This window comes from Belonocnema kinseyi, chromosome 4 (genome assembly GCF_010883055.1).
Source record: "Belonocnema kinseyi isolate 2016_QV_RU_SX_M_011 chromosome 4, B_treatae_v1, whole genome shotgun sequence".
In the NCBI taxonomy this organism is placed as follows: Eukaryota; Metazoa; Arthropoda; class Insecta; order Hymenoptera; family Cynipidae; genus Belonocnema; species Belonocnema kinseyi.
Window position 1 is genome coordinate 26,998,083 of NC_046660.1, and position 13,428 is coordinate 27,011,510.

Consider the following 13,428-nt stretch of genomic DNA (forward strand, 5'->3'; position numbering starts at 1 on the left):
AAAGAGGAGATCTTAAGCAATAAAAATATATGTGTCTCAATTTTTTCTAGTGTCGAATAGTCTTAGTTATTGGCCGTTGAAAAGCAGTGTCCCGGTAGTGGCATTTTGGCCGTTTAAGGGTTAAAATGAATTCAAGTGAAATCAAATAAATTCAAATGGATTCAAGTACATTTAAGTGAATGAAAGTTTTTTTTTTTTAATCAAGTTGTTGATTTAAAGTCAAAATTGCATATAATCGATCAAAACTGTCTTGGAAAATTCGATTTGTTTATTTAAATAATTTTAAATGTAAAAATTAAAATTGTTAATTATTGCAGTAAATTTCAGACCTACCCCCCCCCCCCACTCTGCGCGGATGTTTCATATCGTGAATTGAGTTTGAGGACAATGTCAAACCAAGCACAACCTCGAATCGATCTGTCTACCGGAAGTCCGGCCTACAAATTAACCATGCAATGTGCTTTTTTAGTAGAAAACAAATGCCACAAACAATCTTTTTGTGGCAATTTATTATCTAATAGTCTTCCTTAAAAAACAGGATTTGATTCGAAGAAAAGTTGAGAAAATTACTTGAAAAAAATAAAATACCCGTATATAAAATATGTACTTTATTAGTTAAATTATTTTTACAATTATGTTGGTTGGGAATTCTGAGTGGCAACACGAACTGAGTATATTATCACACCCACGCACTTTTGCGTAATTTCTAATTTGCTACTATCAGAGCGTGATGTCACTCCCTTACTATCATTTAAACAGCACAATTGCATCAGCGAACACTTGAATTTAAAATTTTCAACTTAAATCTATGTGTTTAGGCTTGGGCAGAATAAGAAGAATCAAAGCAATTCAAATAATTTCAGGGAATTTAAGGAGTTCAGAGAATCCAAAGAATTAAGAGAATTCAAAGAATTTGCGTAATTTAGAGTATTTAATCCGATAATTCTGAGAATGCAAATAGTTCATGGAATTTCGAGAATTAAGGGAATACAAAAAATTTAGGTAATTAAGGATATTCAAGAAATCCAGGGAATTCAAGAAATTCAGGAAATTCCAAGAAATTAAATAATTTAAACTATTCACGTAATTCATACTATGCGGGGAATTCAGCGAAATGATAGAATTCAAGAAATTCAAAAAATTCTAAGGATTGAATGAATTTTAAGAATTTAAAGAATTCTTGGAGTTCCAGGAATTCTAAGAATTAAAGGAATTCAAGAATATAGAGACTTAAATTTTTTTTTAATTCTGGGAATTTAGGGAGTTCAAATAATTGAACGAATTCTAAGAATTGAATAAATTTTAAGAATACAACGAATTCTAAGAGTTCAAGGAATTTTAAGAATTGAATGAATTCTAAGAATTGAATAAAATTTTAAGAATTCAAGAAATTCTAAGAATTGAAGGTATTTAAATAATGCAGATAATTAAACGAATTAAAAAAATGTCAGGGAATTCAGAGAATTCAGAGAATTTAGATAATTCACGAGTATTGAAAGAAATCAAGGAATTGATGGAATTCAATTCAGAGAAATCCGAGAATTAAAGGAGTTCTAAGAAGTCCTGGAATTTAGAGAATTGAAGGAATTAAAAAATTTAGGGAATTAAGAAAATTCAAGAAATCCAGTGAATTCAAGAAATCTAAAGAATTTAGAGTATTTACGTATTAAATAGCAGCATTCAAGGGATTCAAGGAAATTATAGAATTTAAGAAATTCAAAGAGTTCAAAGAATTAAAGGGATTTCAAGAATTTAAAGAATTCTAATAATTCAAGGAATTCGAAGAACTGAAAGAATTCAAGAAATTCGAAGAATTGAAGGAATCTAATAAATCCACGTAATTCAGGAAATTCAAAGAATTCAAGTAATTCAGCGAAATCGAAGAATTCAGACATTTCACGTAATTCAGATTATTCAAGGAATTTAATAATTCCATATACTTCAAGAAATTCATAAGATTCAAAGAATGAAATAAATGTAAAGGTTTAAATCAATTCCCGAAATTTGAGAGAATTGAGGGATTTCATGGAATTCTAGTAATTTAGGGAATTCAGAGAGTTTAAAGAATTGAGAGAATGCAAAGAATTGAAGGAATTCGAAGAATTAAAGGAATTTAGAAAACTAAAGAAATTCAACCAATTTCAGGGAGTTTAAAGAATTAGGAGAATACAAAGAATTCAGAGAATTTAGAAAATAGAGATAATACAAACAACTCACAGAAATCAGCGAATTCTGGTAATTCAGATCATTTCAGGGAATTGAAGGAATTTAGTGAATTTAGTTAAAGCAGCGAATTCGGATATAACTAGTCTATTGTAACAAAATATCGTCTAATAATAGATTTAATGCTTTCACGATGATTCATTTTAACAAAAAGGAGGTGTTTCGGGTTTCAATCATGTGATTCTTATAAATATTTTTTTCTTTTCTTATCAATATTCTTATAAAATATCTTCTAAAACTTATTAATTGTCAGAAAATTTTTAACAATTAACATTCACATTTGTGATAAATAAAATAAGTTAACAAATATATTATTTTCGTGCTTTTTCGAGAAAAAGAATTATCTTTCCTCTTATATGTATCGCAAAGCTTGAGATTTATTCTTTTACAAAATATTGTCAATCCTCAACATTTATCTTTGTTCTAAATAATTCAAATAAACAAACAAATAATTTTCATCATTTTATCGCAAATTATTTGCTGTTCAAATATATATCGGAAGTAGCTTCAGACTTACTGAACTATAAAATATTCTCACTCCAGAAAATTGTTCAAAATTAACATTCACTTTTGATAAAAATAATTTAAAAACTAAGTATTAAATTTAAACGATAATCTGTAGTCTAGTAAGATCTTTTTTTTACCTTAAATTATTTATAACAAAAGCTAAATTATTTATAACAAAAGCTAAATTTTAAGTGTTAACAATTTTCTGTAGGTTAGTAATTGGTTTATTTGCTAATACATTTTTTTACAACAATACAATTTTAATAAATTTAAAAAAGCTGATGAACTCTAAAGCTAAACAATTCTTTTTGGTATGGGAAGTAGGTAGAGTGTAACGACTGTAACGCCCTTCCGTAATTTCAGGTTTCATTGTCAGGGACCATCTGTTTTCTTACCCCCTTTACGATGAAGCTGTTAGCACATTTTAACGACTGAATTCTGTGCAAATATATTTATTTAATATTGAAAACCAATCTAAAATTACTTAACTTGTGCAACAACTTTGTCAACTTTTGTCGATTAAAAAAACTAATATTTTTTTCGTATTATCTATTGTCTAAAATAATAGAAACGAAGGCCAAAATAACATTTTTTTTTAAAATCCAAGACAACATAACTTAAAAAAGAATTTGGTAAATTTTGCAAAAAAAAATTATAGCATTGAAGAATCTTTTTTTGTTTAATATATTGAAGAATAAATACGCACCCTAGGCGCGCGATTAATTTTTTTTTGTCTTACGCGATTTTTAAATAAAAATATAAAATACAAAAAAAGAATTATTTTCAAAATCTTTTCGTGTTCAACAACTTTGTCAACTTTTGTCGAATAAAAAAATTAATATTCTTTTTCGTATTATCTATTTGACTAAAATAATAGAAACGAAGGCCAGAATAATATTTTTTTTAAAATCCAAGACAACATAACTTAAAAAATAATTTTTCTAAATTTTGCCAAAAAAAATTATAGCATTGCAGAATCTTTTTTTGTTTAATATATTGAAGAATAAATACGCACCCTAGGCGCGCTATTAATTTTTTTTTGTCTCACGCAATTTTTAAATCAAATATAAAATACCAAAATACAAAACAAAAAATTTTAATTCAAAATCTTTTCGTGTAAAATTAATATTTAAACAAAATTTTTGTAATTCATAGGCTATATTATCTAAAATAATAAAAAAGGAAAGAAATAACAATATTCGAAACTAATCCAAAATGATTTAGCTTATATAATCACTTTGTCAAAGAAAATGATAACATTGCAACATTTGTGCATCATTTCGTGTAAAATTAATATTAATAAAATTATAGTAGGAAAATTAAATACAATAATCTTTAAGAAACTAATTTATTTCAGAAAAAAAATCGCGTACTAATTTGTCAAATAAATTATGTTTCAAAATATTTTTGTATTTAATAGGTGGGAAAAGAAAATACGCGCGCGATTATATTTTGTCTCCCGTCATTTTTAAATTAATATCATTAAAAAATTGTTGTATTTGGTAAATGTATTATTACACAAAGAAAGGATTATTGTATTACACAAAGAAAAGAAAGGATAATATTTCAAATAAATCTAAAAGGCCTTTTCTTCAAAAATAACACGTGCATTTATTTCTCGCGCAAATTTTTAATTAAACTAAAAAATTAGTAATATTTTTAAAAAATGTGTATTTTGTAGAATCTATTATCTAAAATAATAAAGAAAAAAAGGAAGGTTATACTACAAACAAAATATTTAGCTTGTATAATAACTTTGCCAGCTTTCTAAAAAAAAAAAAATTACAAAAACTTTTTGTATAAAAATAATATTATTACAAAATTGTTGTGTTTCATAATATCTTTTCTCTTAAATAATATAACTAAAAAGCAAGGACAATTTTCAAAATTATAAAACCAAAAAATGTTTTCGTATTTAATATACCGGAAAAGAAACGAACAAAAACATAAAATATTTCAAAAAATTTGTATTTTGTATTATCTGTTATCTAAAATAATAGAAGAGAAAAGCAAGACAATATTTAAAACCAATCTTAGATAATTTAGCTTATACAATAACTTTGTAAGATTTCTAAGAAAAAATTATAACATTAAAAAACTTTTCGTGCAAAATTAATATTGATACGAAATTGTTTTAGTTCATTGTACCATTTATATAAAATAATTTATCAGAAAAGTAAGAAAAATATTATAAATAAGTCAAAAATAACTTAGGTTGTATAATAAAACACATGAGCGCTAAGCACGCAATACGAAATTGATTTTTTGTTGTGTTAAGTAAGTTTTGATTGAAAATAAAAAATTAATGTTATTTAAAAATTTGTGTATTTCACAAAATTTTTTATCTAAAACATTAGATAATGAAAGGAAGCATAATGTTAAAAAAGATTCAACATTATTTAGCTTACAGAATAACTTTGTAAACCTTGTGAAAAAATGTGTGATATTAAAAAATTTTTTTTATTAAAATTAATATTGATACAAAATTGTTGTATTTCGTAGTATCTATTATCTAAAAGAATGAAGAAAAAAGAAGGAACAGTATTAAAAACAAATCTACACTAGAACATAAAAAGAGAGTAATCGCGCGCTACTTTGTAAAAAAAATTATAAAACAACAAAACCTTTTCGTGTAAAATCAATATTGATATAAATTTTGTGTACTTCATAAGTAATTGAAACAAACAGCAAAGACAATATTAAAAACAAATCTATACTAAAAAGAAATAATATGATAATCGCGCGCTTCTTTTTAAAAAAAATTTGAATATTGCAAAATCCTTTTGTGTAAAATTAGTATCAATAGAAAATTGTTGTATTTCATGGTGCCTACTATATAAAATAATGGAAACAAAAAGCAGGGACAATATTTAAAAAAAACTGTACTAGAAAAAAAAACAGTAATAGCGCGCTACTTTGTCAACAAAAAAAAGATACAATTTCTGAATGTTTTTGTGAAAATTACATAATATTGATACAAAACTGTTTTATTTCATAGTACCAAAAATCTCAAATAATAGAAACAAAAATCAGGCAAAATACTTAAAACAAATCTATACTAAAAAAGAAAAATAACAATAAACGCGCGCTACTTAGTCAAAAAAAAAAAGATGATAAAATTTCTAAATCTTTTGTTGAAAATTACATTATTAGTATTAAAAACAAATCTATACTAGAAAATAAAATAAAAATAGTAATCCGCGCGCTACTTTGTCAGAAAAAAATTATAAAGTTGGAAAATCTTTTCGTGTAAAATTAATACTGATACAAAATTGTTCTATTTTATAGTATCTATTATATAAAATAATGATCAGAAAAAGAAGGAACAATATTTTTAAAAATCTATACTAGAAAATAAAAAAAGAGTAATCGCGCGCTACTTTGTAATAAGAAAAAAGATGATAAAATTATAAAATCTTTTTGTGTAAAGTTAATATTGACACAAAATTTTTGTATTTCATAAATAATGGAAACAAAAAGTAGAGACAATATTAAAAACAAATTTATACTAGAAAAAAAAAAATTAAACGCCTGCTACTCTATAAAAAAATGATAAAATTACCAAATCTTTTCGTGAAAATTGCATAATATCGATACAAAATTGTTGTATTTCATAACATCTATTACCTCTAATAATTGAAAGAAAAAACAGGGACAATATTGAAAACAAATCTATACTGGAAATAAAAAAAATAGTAATCGCGCGCTACTTTGCAAAAAAAAGACGCGCGCTACTGTGTGACAAAAATGATAAAATTACAAAATCTTTTCGTGTAAAATTAATATTGATACAAAATTGTTGTATCTTGTAATACCTACAATCTAAAATAATGAAAACATAAAATAGATAAAATATACAAACAAATTTATACTTGAAAAAAAAATGAAAAAAAATTCGCGCTACTTTGTAAACAAAAAATTATAAAATATTTTATTCTGAAATTAATAATGATACAAAATTGTTGTATTTCATAAATAATAGATACAAACGGCAGACAGCATTAAAAACAAATATATATTAGAAAAGAAAAAAATAGTAATCGCGCGCTACTTTGTTAAAAAAAGTATAAAATTGCAAAATATTTTTGTGTGAAAGTAATATTGATACAATTTGTTGTATTTGATATTATCTATTATCTAGAATAATAAAAAAAGAAGGGACAATATTAAAAACAAACCCAAAATTATTTAGCGCACATAAGAATTTTGTAAACACACGCTACACCGTAACAAAAATTCTAACATTACAAAATCTTTTCGATTAAAATTAATATTGATACAAAGTTTTTGTATTTCATAAATAATGGAAACAAAAAGCAGAATTTTTTTTTTTTAATATATAGTAAAAAGAAAAAATATAGCGATCGCGCGCTACTTTTCGAACAAAATGTGTAACATTACAAAATATTTTCGTGTAAAATTAATATTTATATAAAACTGTTTTATTTCATGATGCCTATTATCTAAAATAATGGAAAAAAAATCAGGGACAATATTAAAAACAAATCTATATTAGAAAAGAAAGAAGAAATTAATTGAGCGCAACTTTATCAAAAAAAAAAAAGATAAAATTAGAAAATCTTTTCCTGAAAATTACATAATATTGATACAAAGTTGTTGTATATCATAGTACCTATTATCTAAAATAAGGGGGAAAAAATCAGGGACAATATTACAAATAAATCTATATTAAAAAAGAAAAGAAAGTACTAATTGCGCGCTACTTTGTTCAAAAGAATTATGAAATTTTTCGGTGAAAATTACATAATATAGACACAAAATGGTTGTATTTCACAGTACATATTATCTAAAATAATGGAAACAAAAAGTAGAGACAATATTAAAAACAAATCAATCCCAGGAAGAGAAAAAAAATAGTAATCCCGCGCTACTTCGCCAGAAAAAATGATAGTTACCAAATCTTTTCGTGTAAAATTAATACTGATACAAAATTGTTTTATTTCATAGTACCTATTATTAAAAATAATAGAAATAAAAAGCAGTAACAATATTGAAAACAAATCTATACTGGAAAAGAAAACAAAATAATTGCGCGCTACTTTACGAGAAAAAAAATACAAAATATTTTCTTCTCAAATTAATATTTATATAAAACTGTTTTATTTAATAGTACCTATTATCTAAAATAATGAAAATAAAAATCAAGGACAAAAAAAATCTTGATTAGAAACAAAAATTGAGCGCTACTTTATCCAGAAATATATAGCATTGCAAATTCTTTTCGTATTTGATTGATAGAGATTTGCAACTCATTGATGGAGAGATAAAAATATAAATATTGTGTAGCGCTTTCAATAGAAAATGTTATATTAAACCTGAACTTCATATTGCCGATCATAGTTTATCAATGAGCCGCTAATTGCGTGTAATTGAGAAAATTCAAGATTAGAATTTTCTCTATCGATGACTGTATAATCGTGGACCATTCATGATCTTTAGCTTATCTTTAACAACCTTGTAGGCTAATAATAGTTTTATGTCTTCTTGACCCTCGTCTTGATCAGCACTTTGTTAAATTTCTTCCATAAAAAATTAACCAAATTTAATTTAATTAATTAAAACTACAAATTAAAAAAAATTGTACAGCTTTATTTTAAAAAATGGTACTACAGTATTAAATAATTAGCCTTTTTTTTAAGTTTTTTTTATTCTACTTTAGAGATAAAAATTAATGTAACTTTAACGAATTATTTTAAAGAAATCACGTCGGAAGTCACACGTAAAAATAGTTGATATCGCTCCACATTTTTGAGACATAACGAACGTGCAATAACGCGAAAAGATAAAGGAAATTTCGTGATAACTCGTAAATGTAGTGGAACAAGTGCTGATGAGAGTCACGAGGGCAGAAATGTATTATAATTGTCATGAAATTCCTCGAAGCTTTCGAGAATTGTAAGCAAAAATATTAAATATAAATTAATTCTTAAAAAAAAAAAAATTGAACACAACTATTAATAATTAAAGCTTCCTTATTTATACCGTCTAGGTTGTAAATCGCTGGGCTAAAAACATCACTGTCCTAATTTCAAAAATAATACAAATTCTTCAGCCACAGAAAATATATTCAAATTTTTAATTCTATTTTTCAAGTCTTCGAAGTAAGGAAACGTATTATCTAATATTTAAATAATGTGTCTCAATTAATAGAAATAAAGAATAAAACAAAAGAAAGCAAAGTGCGTTCGATATTGTTTAAATAGTTTGAGAAGCAATTCGTGTCAGTTGGAGGTGGAAATCTAGTTCTAGTAGTAGTAGTAGTAAAATACTTTTACTGACCCGTTGATCCAGAATTGTTTTTTCCGGATGAATCTGGATGAGACATTTGATAATTGAAGGATAAGTAGGCACACTTTGAAGTTGTTTGGAAGGAAATTGCACTCGAAGTAGCGAAAAGAATGCGATTTTTGGGTTACGTATTGACACGAAAAAGACACGAGACACGAATAGATTCGACGCGGCCGGGTCGCTAATGACTGAACGACTGGCCGTTGGTCGGGACACCCCACCATGTGTTTCGTCATACGCTCGACCAATGTAAACAGCTCAACAGCTGATCATTGCCATTGCCTGAACTATAGCGCGGTAGTAGTAGTCATTACTTACTATCAGTTTTTCCTTTTCATCACGATTTTTTAAACACAGCCAAAAAATTACGATAATAAAAATAATTTTATTTGATTATGCAGCGCACATGTAGGCTCACAAACAATAACTTAGTGTCCTTTTTCAATATCAGTTTTGTTATATATTACGAACAAATTGTGATCATTTTTCATAATTTTATTGGAAAATTAGGCGCAATGGTAGAAATTATCAATTAAGACTGGTATTTATTCCTTTTTCATTTAAAACTTTATGTATAACCAAGAAATTAATATTAATTTATTATAAAATGAGAGGTGCGCGTGCGCGCGTCTAAAAATAGTCTTGTATAGAGTAGTAGCAGTGATAGAACTTGATTCGTCATGCTAAATTATTGTATATATAATAAGCAGATTATAATACTAAAAATGAATTTTATTATAAAATTAGGCGCGCGAATATTTTACTCAAAAGATTCTTCTTGAAAATTAGACGCGTGCATGTAATTTTACTTTGGTTTTCATTTGAAATTTTATTATAAAATTATGCGCGCGCATATAATACTAAAAAAAGTTTTATTGAAAAATTAGGTCTGTTAATAACGGTAAAATTTTGGGCTTCATTTGAAATTTTTTGTATAAACAAAATATTTGAATGATTTTATTTCAAAAAAGTTCAGGTGTGATAATAGAAGAAGTTTATATAACACACAAATTGTAATACTAAACAAATATTTTATTATAAAATTAGGCGCGCGCATTTAATTTAAAAAAAATTTATTTAAATATTTAGGCGCGTATTTCTCTGTTTATTAATATTGTTTCTTGTATTATTTATTAAATATTATACATCAATAATTTCTATTATCACTAGCACCATTTCGTTTTTTGTTTGAAATTTGATTTATAATAAAAAAATTAAAATAATTTCATTATAAAATTAGGCGCGCATGGAAAATTTTTTCACGTAAAATCTTATGTATAACCAAGAAATTTAAATAATTGTATTATAAAATTAAGCGAGCACATATAATTTAAAAAAAAATTATTGAAAAATTTGGCGCGCGCGTATCATTTTTTTATTTATTTCTTTAATATTATTTATTACTAATTATATGCTATTACTGGTAGGACTTCGTTTTTCATTTGAAATTTGACGTCTAACCAAGAAATTAAAATAATTTTATCATAAAATTAGACGCACATGTAATAATTGAAACATTTTATTGAAAAATTTGGCACGCGAGTAATATTATTTTTTATTATTTATTTCCGACTATTTTATTTGATTATTTATTATTATTATATATTGATGATTGTTTATTATTACTGGTAGCACTTCGTTTATCATTTGAAATTTGAGGTTTAAACAAGAAATTAAAATAATTTTATTATAAAATTAGGCGCGCGCATGTACTGCTTAAAAAAAATTATTAGAAAATTCGGCTATTATTGCTGGTAGCACTCCGTTTTTCATTTGAAATTTAAAGTAAAACCAAAAAAATAAAAATAGTTTTATTATAAAATTAGGAACGCGGATGTAACACTTGAAAAAGTTTATAGAAAAATGAGGCGCGCGCGTATTATTTTTTTATTATTTAATTCTTACTACTTTATTTTTTTATTTATTTACTATTATATATAAATAATTGTCTGTTATTACTAGAAGCACTTCCTTTTCATTTAAAATTTGATATATAACCGAGAAATTAAAATAATTTTATTATAAAATTAGGAGCGCGCATGCAATATTTAAAAAAAAAAATTATTAGAAAATTTGGCGTTATTGTAACATTAGGCTTGCGCATATAATTAAAACACAATAATAAAAAAATTAGGTACGCGCGTATTATTATATTATTTGTTTTATTTTTTACTATTTATTTTGTTTTATTTTATTATTATTTATTTAATATTATATATTAATAATTGTCTGTTCTTACTAGCAGCACTTCGTTTTTCATTTAAAATTTTGACGTATAGCCAAGAAATTAAAATAATTTTTTTATAAAATTAGGCGGGCGGATGTAATACTTAAACAAAATTATTTAACGACAACTAGAAAGTTTCAATTGCTAATAAAAAAAATTAATTATCAACCAAAATAACATCATTTTTCAAAAAAATTTGTAATTAATATTTCAATCTGATTTTTTATTTTTTAACAAAAAATACTTAAATTCAACCTGTAATGATGAAATTCCTACCAAAAGATATGAATTTTTTTAAACTAAAAATAGGATAATTAAATTCTAAGTCAATAAAAGAAATCGTAAAATTAATTTTTGAAAAAGTATTTTCATTTTTAAGGAATTAATTTAATTTTGAAAAAAAAAAGATTTCTTGTCAATAAATATAACAGTTGATATTTTGACTAAAAAATATTTTTATTTTAAACGAACAGCAGTTGTATAAAACAAAAACGACGCAATTAAAAAAAAAGTTTAAGATAAAATTTCGACCAAAAGAGGTGAATTATCAAAAACAATTTATTTTTACTAATTATTGAATATTTAATTTTTTCAAAGCAAAAATACAAATTTTCTATCAAGTAGTTAGTTTTTTTTGCAAATAGTTAAATTTTCTACCAAATTGTTAAATTAAAAAAAATGTCAATCAAGAAAGAATAAAATGTTGATCAAATTGTTCAATTCTCAAACTGAAAGGTCATTGTTTAACAAAATACTTTTTTTTTTAACAAAATCATAAGATTTTTTAACAAAAACTAAAATTTTTAATCCAAGTGTTATTCTTTCATAAATGGTATTTCAAATATTTCTAGATTCTTATTTGAAATTTTATCAAAATTAGGTCTGGACTTTCTATATTTAACTGCCCCCTTTATTAATTAGAAAAAATTTGTATGCAGAAATATTTTTTATTTGGAAATGTATAAAAAATCTAAAATCTTCCAAAATAAATATTTTTAAAGATTAACATTTTTTATTATTGATAAAGGATAAGAATATTAATATAAAAAAATTGAATCTTAAATGAAAGTTTTAGTCATATTAAAAAAATACCTATTTAAAGTTACATTTTTCCTAAAATGATTAAAAAATATTTGCCTCAATAACTGATTTAAAAAAATGTTGTTTAATGATTATTATGTATTTAAATTTGTATTGCAAAAATAATGTAAATTACAATATTCAATTAACCACGAACTGTTGACAGATGTTTTGAAGTTAATTTTTAATATCTCAAAAATATTTAGTTATAACAATCAAAATTTTTCTTATAAAATATTGTTCAGAAATTTTAACAATTCGTCTTTTTGATTTTATCAGCTTTTATATTATTTTAGTTTTTTTATTTTAATTTTTGTTCTTATTTTTTCATTTAATTCTTAAATTTTTAATTTAGTAAAAAAATTAAATACTTACATATAATCCGTGAATTATAGATAAATTTCACTGCGATTTTAATATGAAGACAATAATTTTGAAAATTTAGAAACTAAATAATAGTTTAAATAAACATTGAAGTTTATGTTTAATATCTAAAAAATATGTAGTTATAACAATTAAAATTTTTCAGAAATTTTAAAAATTCGTCTTTTTGATTTTATCAGCTTTTATATTATTTTGGTTTTTTTATTTTAATTTTGGTTCTTATTTTTTATTCAATTCTTAAATTTTATATTTAGTAAAAAAAATATAAAAAATAATATAAAAACAGTAATTTTGAAAATTTAGAAACTAAATAATAGTTTAAATAAACATTGAAGTTTATGTTCAATACCTAAAAAATATTTAGTTATAACAATAAAAATTTTTCTTAAAAAATACAGTTCAGAAATTTTTAAAATTCTTTTTTTTTGATTTTATCAGCTTTTATATTATTATTTTAATTTTTGCTCTTATTTTTTTATTTAATTCTTAAATTTTGTATTTAGTAAAAAAAAATACTTACATATAATCCGTGAATTATAGATAAATTTCACTGCAATTTTAATACAAAAACAGTAATTTTAAAAATTTAGAAACTGAATAATAGTTTAAATAAACATTGAATTTTATGTTCAATACCTAAAAAATATTTAGTTATAACAATAAAAAATTTTCTTAAAAAATACTGTTCAGAAATTTTT

General features: G+C 23.7%; 1 protein-coding gene across 2 annotated transcripts in view; it reads right to left on the reverse strand.

Moving 5' to 3' along the window:
• LOC117171351 (V-type proton ATPase 116 kDa subunit a) overlaps nucleotides 1–9,239 on the reverse strand; it is an 83,441-nt gene extending 74,202 nt beyond the window's left edge. For both annotated transcript variants that reach the window (XM_033358593.1, XM_033358590.1), the window contains exon 1: nucleotides 9,031–9,239. The gene's annotated coding sequence lies outside the window, so the exon portion shown is untranslated. The remainder of the gene's footprint in view (nucleotides 1–9,030) is intronic.
• Nucleotides 9,240–13,428: the final 4,189 nt, after the last annotated feature.